Below are 13,277 nucleotides of genomic sequence, written 5' to 3'. Positions count from 1 at the left end.
AAGAAATTTCTGAGTAAAGTTTCTGTTTTTTTAATGAGAGAGTTTAGCTATCTATAAATGGACATGTTATAAATGAGAATGCTCAACATAATTGATTTTATAAGGATCGATCTACCTTGAAAAGACAAATGTCTTCCAGCCTAGCTCGTGATTCTCCTTTTTATTTTATCCACCACACCAGATAAGGTGCTCTTAGTAACCCTTCCTTGCACTATAGGTACTCCCAGATAAACTTCAGGAAAATGACCCACTGATATGTCGAGAGTTTGATGTAGGCTCTCTAATCTTGTCTCAGTAAAGCCACCAACTAGAATTCTACTTTTCTCTTTGCTGATACATTACCCTGATGATTTTTCATAAGCTTGGAGTAATTTGGCTAGGTTTCTTACTCCTCAAATGTTGTCATTAAGAAATATGAGAATATCATCCGCAAAAAGATGGCTAGGCCTTCTTATATTTTTCACCACCACCATAGGCTTGGTAAGTCCACTGTCCATCAAGAAATTTATGCCTCGACTAAGAACATCCTCGGCTAAGGCAAAAAGTAATAGGGACAAAGGGTCTTCTTGCTTAAGTCCTCTACCAATACCAAAATAACCATATGGACCTCCATTTATCAATACAGAGAATTTTGATGTATTGATTATAGTAAGAACCTATTTAATCCATATCCCTGAGAAGCCATACCTCATCAATACTGCCTCTAGAAAGGACCAATCCACTATGTTATATGCTTTGGTGGCGTCTATCTTTATGCCAAGATTTCCACCATGTCTCTTCTTTCTCATCTCATTTTCCATCTCTGAAGCTAAACCAATATTACTTTGTATGCATCTGCCATGTATGAAACCAGCTTGTTATGGGGAAACTAATTTCTCTATGATTCTCTTCAACCGGATTTGCATGAGTTTAGTTATCACTTTCATAAGAAAATTGCTGAGACAAATGGGCCTAAACTTAGTGATATTTCTAGAGTTCTTGTCTTTGGGTATCATGGTAATGAAGTTTGAGTTTAAGTCATTTGGTAGAGTGCACTCCACAAAGAATGATTTAACCGCCTCTGCAGACATCATATCTAATCACCTTCCATGTATATATTTTAATAAAAAGAACCTTGGAAACCATCCGGACCTGGGCTACTGTCTTTGTTCATAGAAAAAACAACTTGTTCTATCTCCAGAAAGGATGGCATTGAAATGAGCATATCATTATCTTCATCTGATACCAGCTTAGGAATTAAGTTCATCATATGCTCATCCAGTTCAACATATTTTTTCTGAAATCTGCCTTCAAAGAATTTAGCTATGTAGGCATTGATTTCATTTTGATTCTCCATGAGTTGGCCATTCTCAGATTCCAATGTTGTTATGAAGGATGTTCCCTGTTTGATCTTCAGCATGGCATGGAAATAACTAGAATTTCTTTCACCCTCTTCATAACCTTTGATTTTGCTTTTTTTGGGTGAAGTAAGGATTCTCTAGTCGCTAGTGCATCGTTTAATTCTAGTTCTTTATTAATGGACTGGACTTCTAAGCCCTCATTCATCAGATCTTGTTCTGCTTGTGTCTATGCTTCTAAGAGTTCCTTCTGAGCTTTAGAAATGTTGATGCTTATGTTTTCAAACACTTCTCTATTCCAAACCTTGATGTCTTGCTTCAGTCTTTTGAGTTTTTGCATGACCAGATAAAGAGGTGCACCATATATTTCCTTATTCTAGCTGATTCTAACTAACTTAAGAAAAGATTCATGTTTAAGCCAGCAGTGGTTAAATCTAAAAGGAATATTACTTGGTTTTGGGACAGAAGTGCATTTGCCAAGGATTGGGGAATGATCCGAGCCTAATCTGGCACACACTTTGTAACTCCAACCTGGGAAAAGATTATGAAAGGCTTCATTGAAGATAGCTCGATCCAGTTTACAATACCTTCTCCTCACACCTTTTTTGTTATGACACCAAGTAGTGGATAACCCAACATAGGGACTTTCAAAGAGTTCACAAAAGTTTACTGTAACAAAAAACTCTTTGACAACAATTCTAAGAGGGGGTTTGCCTCCTATCTTTTCTTCCCCTCAGAGTACAACATTAAAATCGCCAAGGATCAGCCATGGGGCAGAAGAGTGAATAGCTTTCATATCTGTCCATAATCCTCTTCTAATGTTGACCGTACAGTTAGCATGCACAAAAGTGATGATCATGCCATTAAAGAGAAGTGTGATATGTTGTTTAGAACTGAAGATGTGTATGATTTGCACTCCTTTCTTGTAAAAGGCTCAAAGATTGCCCAAGTGCTCTTCAGAGTTATTGTGTAAAATAGAGTACTCAAACTGAGACAAATATTTCTAAAAGTAGGTTTGATCTTCGATTCAGCAATGCAGAAGACTTCTGGACTATGAAGTTTAACTAACTCCTTTATACTATTAACGACTACAAGTTTCCTAATACCCCTAGCATTCTAAAAGAGTGTATTCATTTATAGAGAGGTGTTAAGGTGCACCTTAAGTTTGGATCTAGTAACAACATAAGATTTTACACTTTGTATTGGGATACTAGTTTCACCCACCTCAATTGTCTCACACTCTCATTGCAAGGATTAGTAAGATCATCCCAACATTTGCTCAAGAATCTTGCCTCTTTACTCACTTGACACTTGATTAGATTCCTCTGAAGAATTCATTAATGCCACAAATAAGTTTGAGCTCACCAAGAGATCAGGAGGTTGATCACGCTTGTATGGCAGCTGAATTGTTGCTACATCTTTTTCTGCAAATGCATCCTTGAATTGTTCTTCATCAGACTGTTGCTGCTCAAAATATTCTTCAGTATTCTGTTCCTTATAAATAACCATTCTATGATATGTGACTTCATGTTCTTGTGGTGCTTCGGGTGTACTTCCACTAGCCTCCGGTTCCACATTGATCACTTCGACCACCTCAGCTTCTTTAGTTTTCTCTTTCCATACCTGAGTTGGAGCTTCAATTCCTTCTGAATTTTTTTCACATTGTTGCTTCCTAAGATTTTTCTTTTGTTTTCTAGACAAATTTGCTTCTACCTCTTGTGCGTTAACCTGTTATGTAGCAGTCTCTTTGCCTTTTCCTTTTGTTGCCATATCTTTTCTCACAACTCTGCATTCTAAAATACGATTACCCACAATTTTGCAATGGCTATAAAATTTGGGTGTTTTGCCTAGCTGCACTTCTTGCCATAACTCATACCCTGTTTCTTCGATCTCAACCAGTATTTGGTCTGGAATATCATGTGCCAAATCAATGTCAACTAAGACTTTAGCATAGTAACCATTATCTCGTTCTAAAGAGTTTTCATCAACTCTAATTGGGCATCCCAGAGTTCTACCCATTGCCATCAGTATGTCAACTTCCCAATACTCCAAACTGAGTCTTGGGAATCTTACCCAAACTAACGTTGTAGTTTGTCTGTGTGATTCTGTATTGAAGTTTGGTATCCATTTAGTGAATCTTAGCAGCTAGCCATCAATGAACCACGGACCCCCAAACCATATTCTATGTAAATTTCCTCCTTTACAAAACGGAACATAATGTATACCTTACCCAAAGGAGAGATCCTTACCTCATTACCAAGACTCCATTTTTCTTTTATTTGCTTCCTAATGTCCTCCAACTTAGTTTTATGCATATCCAACCTTGATACCAAGGCATATTTGTAGGCTCCAATACCATTTCCTATTGATTTCATTGAAATTTTGATAAGAAGGGTGTCACCTCGTTTTGTAGGAATAGGAAGTGAAGAGAGATCAACAGATTGCTTCAGCCTCTGTTTGACCTTATCTGCATATGACGGCTTCGTCGTGGTGACTACAAGAACAAGAGTTCCTTCCTTTGCGTTTGGTTGCCCAATAGTTACTCTTAAACCACCAGTTGGAGTGGGGTAAATGGCTTGATTTCTGCCGTTACCTAAACCTATCGAAGTGTTGGTCATGATAGCCATTGTTGTGGTTTCCTTTCTGAACTCAACTAATAAGAGCCCAAAACTGTAGTTTTAACCCTGTAACAGTCATATTTTTAGACCAATTATGTGAGTAATAATTAAGAGTTAACACTGATTACGTGTTTTTACGCATTTCAGGCTTCAAAGTCCATTATGTGCATCAATGTGCCACTTTAGCGAGATAAAGAAGCAAAGGTCGGTTGCTAAGGAGTTATGTAATTAAAGGCCAAGATTGAAGAAGACAAAGCCTTTCTAAAGCCCGGTCAAAAGCTGAAAAGTCGACGTGGGCAGAAACAACACACAAAGTTAGCAGAACTTCCGAAGACCGTATCTTTGGACTCAGACCTTGGAATTGAGCCTACCTTATGTCAAAACGACCGGCTCGGAAAGATATTTCCAATGGTTTAAGCCTTGACCCAATCAGAGGAGTAGAAGTGGAAGAAAAGTCTGTTGAAGCCAACTGCAGCTGAAGAGGCCTTTTTGGACTGAAAGAATTGGGTTTTGGGCCTGATTCTCTGGCCCAAAACATGGCTCCAAGCCCATGCACGATTTTTGGATCTGAATGTATAAAAACCAAAGCTTCACTCTTGGTTAATGGTAGATAGGGTAGATAGTTAATGGTAGCTAGTTAGACCTAAAAATATATAGAATTCTAGATCTAGTTTTCAGTAGATTAATTAAGTTTAGTTCCATTTCAATTCTTGTTTTAGATTAAACTCTTAGAATCATTATTCTTGATTGATTAGATAAATAAAATAGTTATTTTGTCAATTTCGATTCTTGTCATTTACATTGTGTTAGACCCGATTTCATTTATTACTTGTTATTCAATTCTTAGTTATTAATTAGATTTTAATTATTGTTTAATTTAGATTAGCAAATTTCAATTCTTTATAGTATGTTTAGTTTTAATTTAATCGGAAATGATTGCGTAATGATTCTCGGCTAAACCTCCATTGAAGGGGTTGAGAAGCCTTGATGAAAGCTTGACTCCGATTATCGTAGAGTCGTCGTAATTTCCTTTCCAATCTAGAAACGATTAGTTTACCATGAGAATGGGTTTAATCGTTCACATGCTAGTTATGAATTGGTGGAAATGCCATGTGTAATTAGGGATTAGGAGAAACCATATTGTTCTGCGAAGCAGTTCAAATTCGGATTACGACGATTCGTCGTTAATAGGATTAAGTCAAGTTAAGGTGGAATCAATCCCCCCTCTAACTCCTTATCATAGAATCAACGTAGCATTCCCATAGTTGTTTAGTTAATCGACTAGTTGCATCTTGTGGGTAGTTGCATCGTAGTCTAGTTGCCACTTCGTAAATCTCTCATTAGACTTTAGAGTTAAGAGTACTTATACGTAGAGAACACAGCATACGGAAGGACTAGGAGTGGAACGAATCACTCTACTTCACTATATCTCATAGGATTGATAGTAGAAATATTTGATAAAATTTAGGCACATAAGATAGTTAGTTTACTTACGTTTTGAGTTCATCGTTCATTTCGTAGGTAAACTATTCATTTTATGTTTTATCAAATGGCGCCGCTGCCATCTTAGTTTCACTTTCGCATTGTTTTTGTAGTATAAGTACTTTTCTTAAAGTCCCATTAAACCCACCCACCCTTGTTTGATTCATACTGTGGTTTTCCGAGTCAGCGTTGGAAAGTTCCGCAAAAATATACACGGAGCGCGACCGCGCCCTAACCGAGCGCACCTGCGCCCAAAAGACTGTAACACTGAGCGCGACCCGCCCCCATGTGGAGCGCGACCCGCCCTAAATCACTGTAACTTGAAGTTACACGGAGCGCGACCGCGCCCTAAGTGAGCGCACCTGCGCCCTAAGCTAAATTTTTCTGGATTTCTACAGTTTTGATTCGAACTTTGATTTTTTAAGTTTTTCAGTGTCCTAACTTGTTATATACAACAACACGCCAAACAAGACGCTATTCATAGTTTAAGTAAGGGCGAATCAATCAGTATTCCTTTCTTCCACACCTCGCATCTCCTGTTAGAGGTTTATACTAGTATATCATAATTGTTTTTGGAGTGTTGATGTGTTTAGCTAAGGTTGGTTTTAGCCTTGTATGAGATTAAGGTCCGGGCCTAACAAAACACCGAACGTAATTACACAACAACGCCAACAAACAAGTCTATCTAGTATACCACCCACTACACCTCTAGCTACTATTTCACACACACCACTGACATAATGCCCGACGAAGGGAGACTCCTCTCGGACTTTTATAAAGCCTTGAAGCGATTGCCCAAAAAATCTTGCATCGTTCTAGCGGACCGATTGGGGATTTTTGAATCCCCAAATATTTTAATTTGTTACCCGCTTTTCATGGATTTGACCATGAAAAACCTTATCAGCACATCGTAGGATTGAACAAGTCCTAACAACATTCCACCATCCTACGGTTGGTGCGGAACAAATTAAACTAAGGGTATTCCCTTTCACCTTAGTCGATAAAGCGCGCTCTTGGTTAACTCGCCAAAGCCTAATTCTCAGACTCATGGGCTAAACTTGTTCAAATTGTTTATGGAACATTTTTACCCACCCCTAAAGACGGATGAGATGCTTTCCAAGATTCATTTATTTCGACAAAAAATCCTCATGAATCATTTTCGTGAGGCTTGGAATCGCTTTCACCGATCTCCTTATAGAGTGTCCACATCATAACTTAGCGAAAGACACATTAGTTCGTGCCTTTTTCAAAGGACTTCTACACCACCATAAAGAAGTCCTAGACATAATGAATGGGGGTAGTTTCTTAAGCAAAGGAGCCTCGGAGGCTTATAAATTTTAGAGGATCAAACTAAGCGAAATAACAACTGGGGGGTAGTGACGATATCCACCGCTCCGCTAGTTCTTCTAATACAGTTAAGGCCGCCGGTATGTTTGAAATTAAACACAATCCCGAGCTTAAAACTCTAATTGAATCACTCACTAAAAAGGTAGAGGCCATTTCGATTCAACAAAAGCATATCCCCGTCATGAATGTAAATTCAAATCCACGTAGTTTTGTTTAGAGCCCCCGAAAGCATCCCGACTTCCATCGTCCCTATAGCCTATGAACGGGCTTGTTCCATTAATAGTGAACCTAACGCCTTGGAGACAAAATCCCAACTTCGGTTGGAGAAATAACCAACACGCCACACCTCCGGTGGTACAATAATCAATATGTTAGGCCAACACAAAGTTTTAACCAAGCTCCACCACGACAAGGACAGGGTCAGGGTAATTTTAATAATTATAACAACCAAGTGCAACCTCGACAAGGTCAAGCAAAAGGTCAAGGTAGTTATAACAATTATAATGCTAATAGAGGTATCGTTCCGGTAAATAATAACTATCAAAATCCACCTATAAATAATTCACGTGAAATAGTTCCAAATACACCACCGCGGACTACTACCACACAAACCGATCGTCTTGACACCTTCACACAAGTGAGCCAAAAACTTTTCCAAACCATGGCTCAATATAACCAAGCTTCTACAATCCGCTAATAATTTAACCCAACAAGTTGGCTCAAGATAAAGCCCAACCCAAAGGTGTGTTTCCAGTCACGAAAATACCTAATCCTAAAACAACAAGTCACGTACAGCCTTTGAGGTAACCGATAATACTAGTAATGAATATGAAAATGTAGGTGAGCTAAAGGCCATCACCACTCTCGCTCGCAGAGTGGTTGATAACAAAGTAACTATGCCTATAGGTACCCCACCAAGAGCCCCTACACCGCTATTTTACTAGATACCGAAATAGAAACTGAAGAGCCTACCAATTGTAGGGTACCAGTTACAACACAACCTAAAAACCAGAAAGCCACGGTTAAACATCCAGGTGATACTATTGCTAAATATAGAAAGAAACCACCGTTTCCACAAAAATTAGCCGTGTTAACTAAGGATACTAATTATGAGGAGATTAGGGACGTTTTCAAGAATCTAACTATAAACCTTCCTTTCCTCGAAGCTATTAAAAAGCTGCCACACCATGCTAAGTTTCTTAAGGAGTTGTGTACTACTAGGCGTAAGACCAATATACCAAAAGACGCCTTTTTAACATAACAATTCCCAACTCTATCTGAACATAATGGAATTGTTAAGTACAAGGACCCTGGTCGTCCTATTGTACAATGCACCTTAGGAGATTCTTATACGACGACCACGTTATTAGACTTGGGGCCTAGTGTTAACTTACTCCCGTTTTATTTGTATAGACAAATAGGTCTAGACGAGATGCAACCCACTTAAAATGATGTTGCAATTAGCTGATCGGTCTATTAAGTATCCTAAGGGTGTCGCCGAAAATGTTCTCGTAAAAGTTCGTGATTTTTACTATCCGGTTGATTTTGTCATCCTCGATACGTAAGTCGTTAACGACTGGTCCGATCATCTTAGGGCGCCCTTTCCCCGCAACCGCAAATGCGCTCATTAATTGTCGCGATGGTTCAATGTCCATGTCTTTTGGCCATCTTGTCATTGAAGTCAATGTTTTTAAAACAAAGACACAGCTATTACCCGATTAGATCTTCGGATGGAGAGGTTAGCATGATCGAGAGCTTTGCTCGAGATTATTTCAACAACACGTTCCATGATAATCATATGCCCAAATTTCTTTCCTTTGGAAGTTCAGACTCCAACATTTCCATCCCTACACTATTCGATACACATATTACGGATGAGGATGAGATAGATGACTTTCTCAAAGATGTAGAGGACTATCATAGTAACGAGGATATGACCAATCTAGATGAGGAATTCGATGAGTTTCTTAGAGCAGGTGATGAATCACCCTATCAAGAACTACTTTGCACAACATACACCTCGACTTCCCTCCTTCCACCCTTTCAAAGGAATCTCGAGTTTGCACTCGATCCTTTTGTTTCTTCTGTGGTTCAGAATTTTTTAAATCCACCTAGTAAACAAATAATTCAGAAGACAAAAGCATTTGACACCTTCATTTTCAGACTTGAAACAGTCCCTACACACACCATGAATGAGTTTTGTGCTAAACCCACATCCTCATTGTTTACATGTCAGTCCTTCTACAGCTTATCCATATCCACCATATTCTCCACAACCATTCACTTTTCCACACTTAATTACTAGAACACCCACTCATTCAAAAATGAAAAAGAAGGTGCATGCTAGGTTACGTAATAGGGTTATCCGACTTCGCTTTCATTTCACTAGGTTGCGTCATAGGAAATCTTGGTGCTTGATTGTGTTTGGATATATTTTCTGTGATATTTATTTATGGAATGATCCACAACTATTTCGGTTGTTGATATATGATAAACCGCATGTTCATACATATGTTTAGATAAAGTCTCGAGTATCTGACTATAAACGACTCAACTTTTGTGTTTGGTGCATTTTCTTTCATTTCCATATATTGGTGAGTGCACCATTAAGGTAACCGGGCCCTCCCTACGGAGTGTGTGGCTGTAAGTACCGGATCCTAAGTCCACGTTTGACATAATTCACGTTTTCCACTCTTGCATGTTTTCTCGGATTTTTGAGTCATGTTTCTCTATGGGGTGATGATAAAAGTAAAATGAATAGTCTACCTACGAAATGAACGATGAATTCACAACGTAAGTAAACTAAAACTATCTTTCGTGTCTATTATCAAATCTTCTACTCTCGATGCGAATTGCACTAAGTGGAGTAGGAAGTTCGTTCCACTCCTAGTACCCTAGCATGGATTGTTTCCTAAGTCTAAGAAATCAGTCTTAAATCTAATGAGAGCTTTACGAAATGTTATGCTAACAAGACGCGTTATTTTAAATAACTAGATATAATAAATAACAAGATAAAATATAACTAAAGATAATCTACGAAGCTACGGAAATACGATTGTTTGACTCTAGATAAAGAAATAGAGGGGGAATTAAATCCACCTCGAATCCAACTTAATAACCTAGTATAGATTGTCGATCTCGATTCTTACGCTTTAACGGCAAGAATTTCGAGTCTAATCCCTAGTGTTCATGGCATTCCTACCGGATACTAACTAGCATGTGAGGTCGCCCACCCATTCTCATGGCTTAAACACGACCTTCTAGAGTGGAATAGATTCTACTACCAAATTCTATACTAACCACTAAGTTTTCATCAAGGCTTCATCAACCCCCTCTAATGGAGGTTTAGCCTTGAGTCATCAAACCAACATTTCCCATTGAATCTAAACTAAACATAATGTAAGAAATTGAGATTTACTTAGTTAACAATAATGAATCTAATTTAATGGCTGGAATGGAATAATAACAAGAATTTAATTTAGGTCTAGAATGGAAATGACGAAATTCGAAATTGACAACTAACTATTTTATTAATCTAATCAATAAAGAACAATCATTCAAAGATTTAATCTAAAATAGGAATTGAAATGGAACTAAAACTTAATCTATTAATAAAACTAGATCTAGAATTCTATATATTAATTTAGGTCTAACTAGCTACCATTAACAAAGAATGAAGGTTTTGTTTTTATACATCCAGATCCAAAAATCGTGCATGGGCTTGGAACCATGTTTTGGGCCAGAGAATCAGGCCCAAAACCCAATTCTTTCGGTCCAAAAAGGCCTCTTCAGCTGTAGTTCGCTTCAACAGACTTTTCGTCCACTTCTGCTCTTCTGATTGGGTCAAGGCTTGAACCATTGGAAAGCTCTTTCCGAGCCGGTCGTTTTGACATAATGTAGACCCAATTCCGAGGTCTGAGTCCAAAGATATTGCATTCGAAGTTCTCACGACCGCTGCTCCTTTATCTCGCTAAAGTGGCACGCTTCGCACATAATGGACTTTGAAGCCCTAAATGGATAAAAACACGTAATCGATTAACTCTTACTTATTATTCACATAATTGGTCTAACAAAGATGATTATTAAGGGTTAAAACTACAGTTTTGGGCTCTTATCAAACCACCCCCAAACAAAGATTTTGCTTATCCTCAAGCAAAGATGAGAAATTAGAATAAGTGACCAAAAATGGAGTTCTAACTACTCTCGTTTTCTGAGTGCGATTGCATTGACCATATGCAACAAGGCCTTAAACCACTAGGAATTCCCTAGTGGACGAAGTTATAGCCTCGCGAGAGTTTTCCAAATGAAGGTACTCACAAACTTCATCTATACTACAACGACTAAGAAATAAAACTATTGTTTTCTCATTCATGTCTCAACTATCTATACATCTCACTAGCAAATACATAAGAATAACCCAAATGTAACCCTAAGCTAATATATGCATAATAATCAATCATCTAAAATAAACATATAACAATGAGTAATACTATGAAATGTAATAGCAGTCCGTTTAAAAACTTGAATAAGCGCCCTTAAGTAGGTCCTCACATAAATGTCAAGACAAAACCACTCTGATTTTTCCACTCAAGTTTTCACACTCCAAAGGTGTGCAAGGGCACACTTTACCTTACAATCTCAATGACAACAAGGAAGCCGGAGTCGATCAAACACATCTGCCACTTACTATCACACTAACCTATTCCTAATTGAGCTAGAGGTCTTTATTAGGTGTCATGGGGATTAGGAGATGGTTTAAGAAGGAAGGAAATGGATATTCAAAAAGGACAAGTCCGAGAGATAATAGAGTCTTCATATTATGTAACTAGAGAAACCTTGTTATTTACTTTTGCTTCTACACTTTGTTTCCATCCTTAGCCATATTTTTTTTTTTTTTTTTTTTCTTTGGCTTTTGACTCCCTTTATTCTATTTTTTGAGTTTTGATTTATTTCTATTTTTTTTTTTTCTTTGGATGGAAACTTCTTTTCTTTATTTCCTAAGCAACTAACTAATTTTTGTTTACACGTGTTTTTCTCTTCTTCTTTCATCATCATTCTATTCTCGGACTTATTCTAAATTGGGTAGGTTGATTTATTATTATTATTTTTTTTTTTTTTTTTTGTTTTTGTAACAGGGTAAAGGAATTGTGGTTTATGGAAGGGCTAATGAAAGGCTCGAGGGGCTTACTAGCGGAAAATAATTCATAGGTTTGAATTTCTCGCTATATCGATCCAAAGAGGGCCTAAATTCTCGCTTAGATATGGCATAGTGATCAAGCAAGTGGACGGTGATTTCTCTATCCGATTTTACTTCTCCCTTGTGTTATTTCTCAAATGTTTCGGCTTCATATAAGGCTTTTAGGCTATATTCTCACAGGATTTGTAGAATAAGTACTCTAGCCTAGATTTCAGAAACTTACTGCTAACAATCATAGATACTCATGTAATAAATTTATAGATAGATGCAAAGATTATTACCTACATATTAACCTAAGTTTCTAACAATTATTCTGATGCAAAAGCTATGTGAGACTTCTAAATTGTTAAGAGCATGGAGAAAGAAAACAATACCAATATTCCTAAGTGTATAGCATACTTTTTTTTTTTTTTATATTTTTGAATTTTTGAAATTTTAACTAGAAAACAAGTGCATATTATACATATCTATATCCTAACAGATGTCTTAATTACACGTTTTCTATGCCCCAAACAAGAAGCATGCTTTGTCCTCAAAGCATTTAAATAAAAAGAGGGTAGGAAAAATACCATTGAAGCGTGAAAATTCGTGAACATCTGCAAAACAAAGTTAAAACATACAAATATAGTAATAAAATACCGACGCAACTCTATAAGAGTTCCACCCATTATGGGGTTAATGTAATTAAATTGCTTGGGACATAAGCGCACACTAACTTAACTAAAACTTACCCGCACCCCAAAGATCTACTCGCCATCCTCTTCTTCTATATGAGGTTCTTTTCGCATCCCCGCCATGCCATAACAACTTGCCACACCTTCCGCCGTATCATCAACTAGTGCTAACCTCTCTAGTGTTATTTGGTCCGATGGGGTGTAAGGGGCAACCAAATGTGGTTGCACCTGCCATCCCGCCAAGTCATGGCTCGAATGATCTTACCATTATCGATTGGTGGGTCTCATGATTTCGACCCTTTCCCAAACTGGTAATCGCGGTACGCAATATGGGTAGGCAAGCGCGATAAGGCGGCAAACCAAGACAGGCATAAGAAGGTACTTATGCCTCAAGGAATGGCCTCGCCTCAGAGTAGCAACTAAAACTCGGGAATGTCATACCGACGACGCCCCTCAAATAAAGCAAGGAAAACGCCACCAGCCGATATTATTGGCGTATAAACCGCCGTTCTAGAATGTTCATCATGATGAACAACATGGTTGTGCCTACATTCAGCGATAGGCTACTCGTATGCGTGTTATATTGGTCTTGGTCCATGATAATTTAAACACCCTCCCCCAT

The sequence above is a fragment of the Coptis chinensis genome, chromosome 7, assembly GCF_015680905.1.
Source record: "Coptis chinensis isolate HL-2020 chromosome 7, ASM1568090v1, whole genome shotgun sequence".
Classification (NCBI taxonomy): domain Eukaryota; kingdom Viridiplantae; phylum Streptophyta; class Magnoliopsida; order Ranunculales; family Ranunculaceae; genus Coptis; species Coptis chinensis.
Note: the sequence above shows the minus strand (reverse complement) of the source record.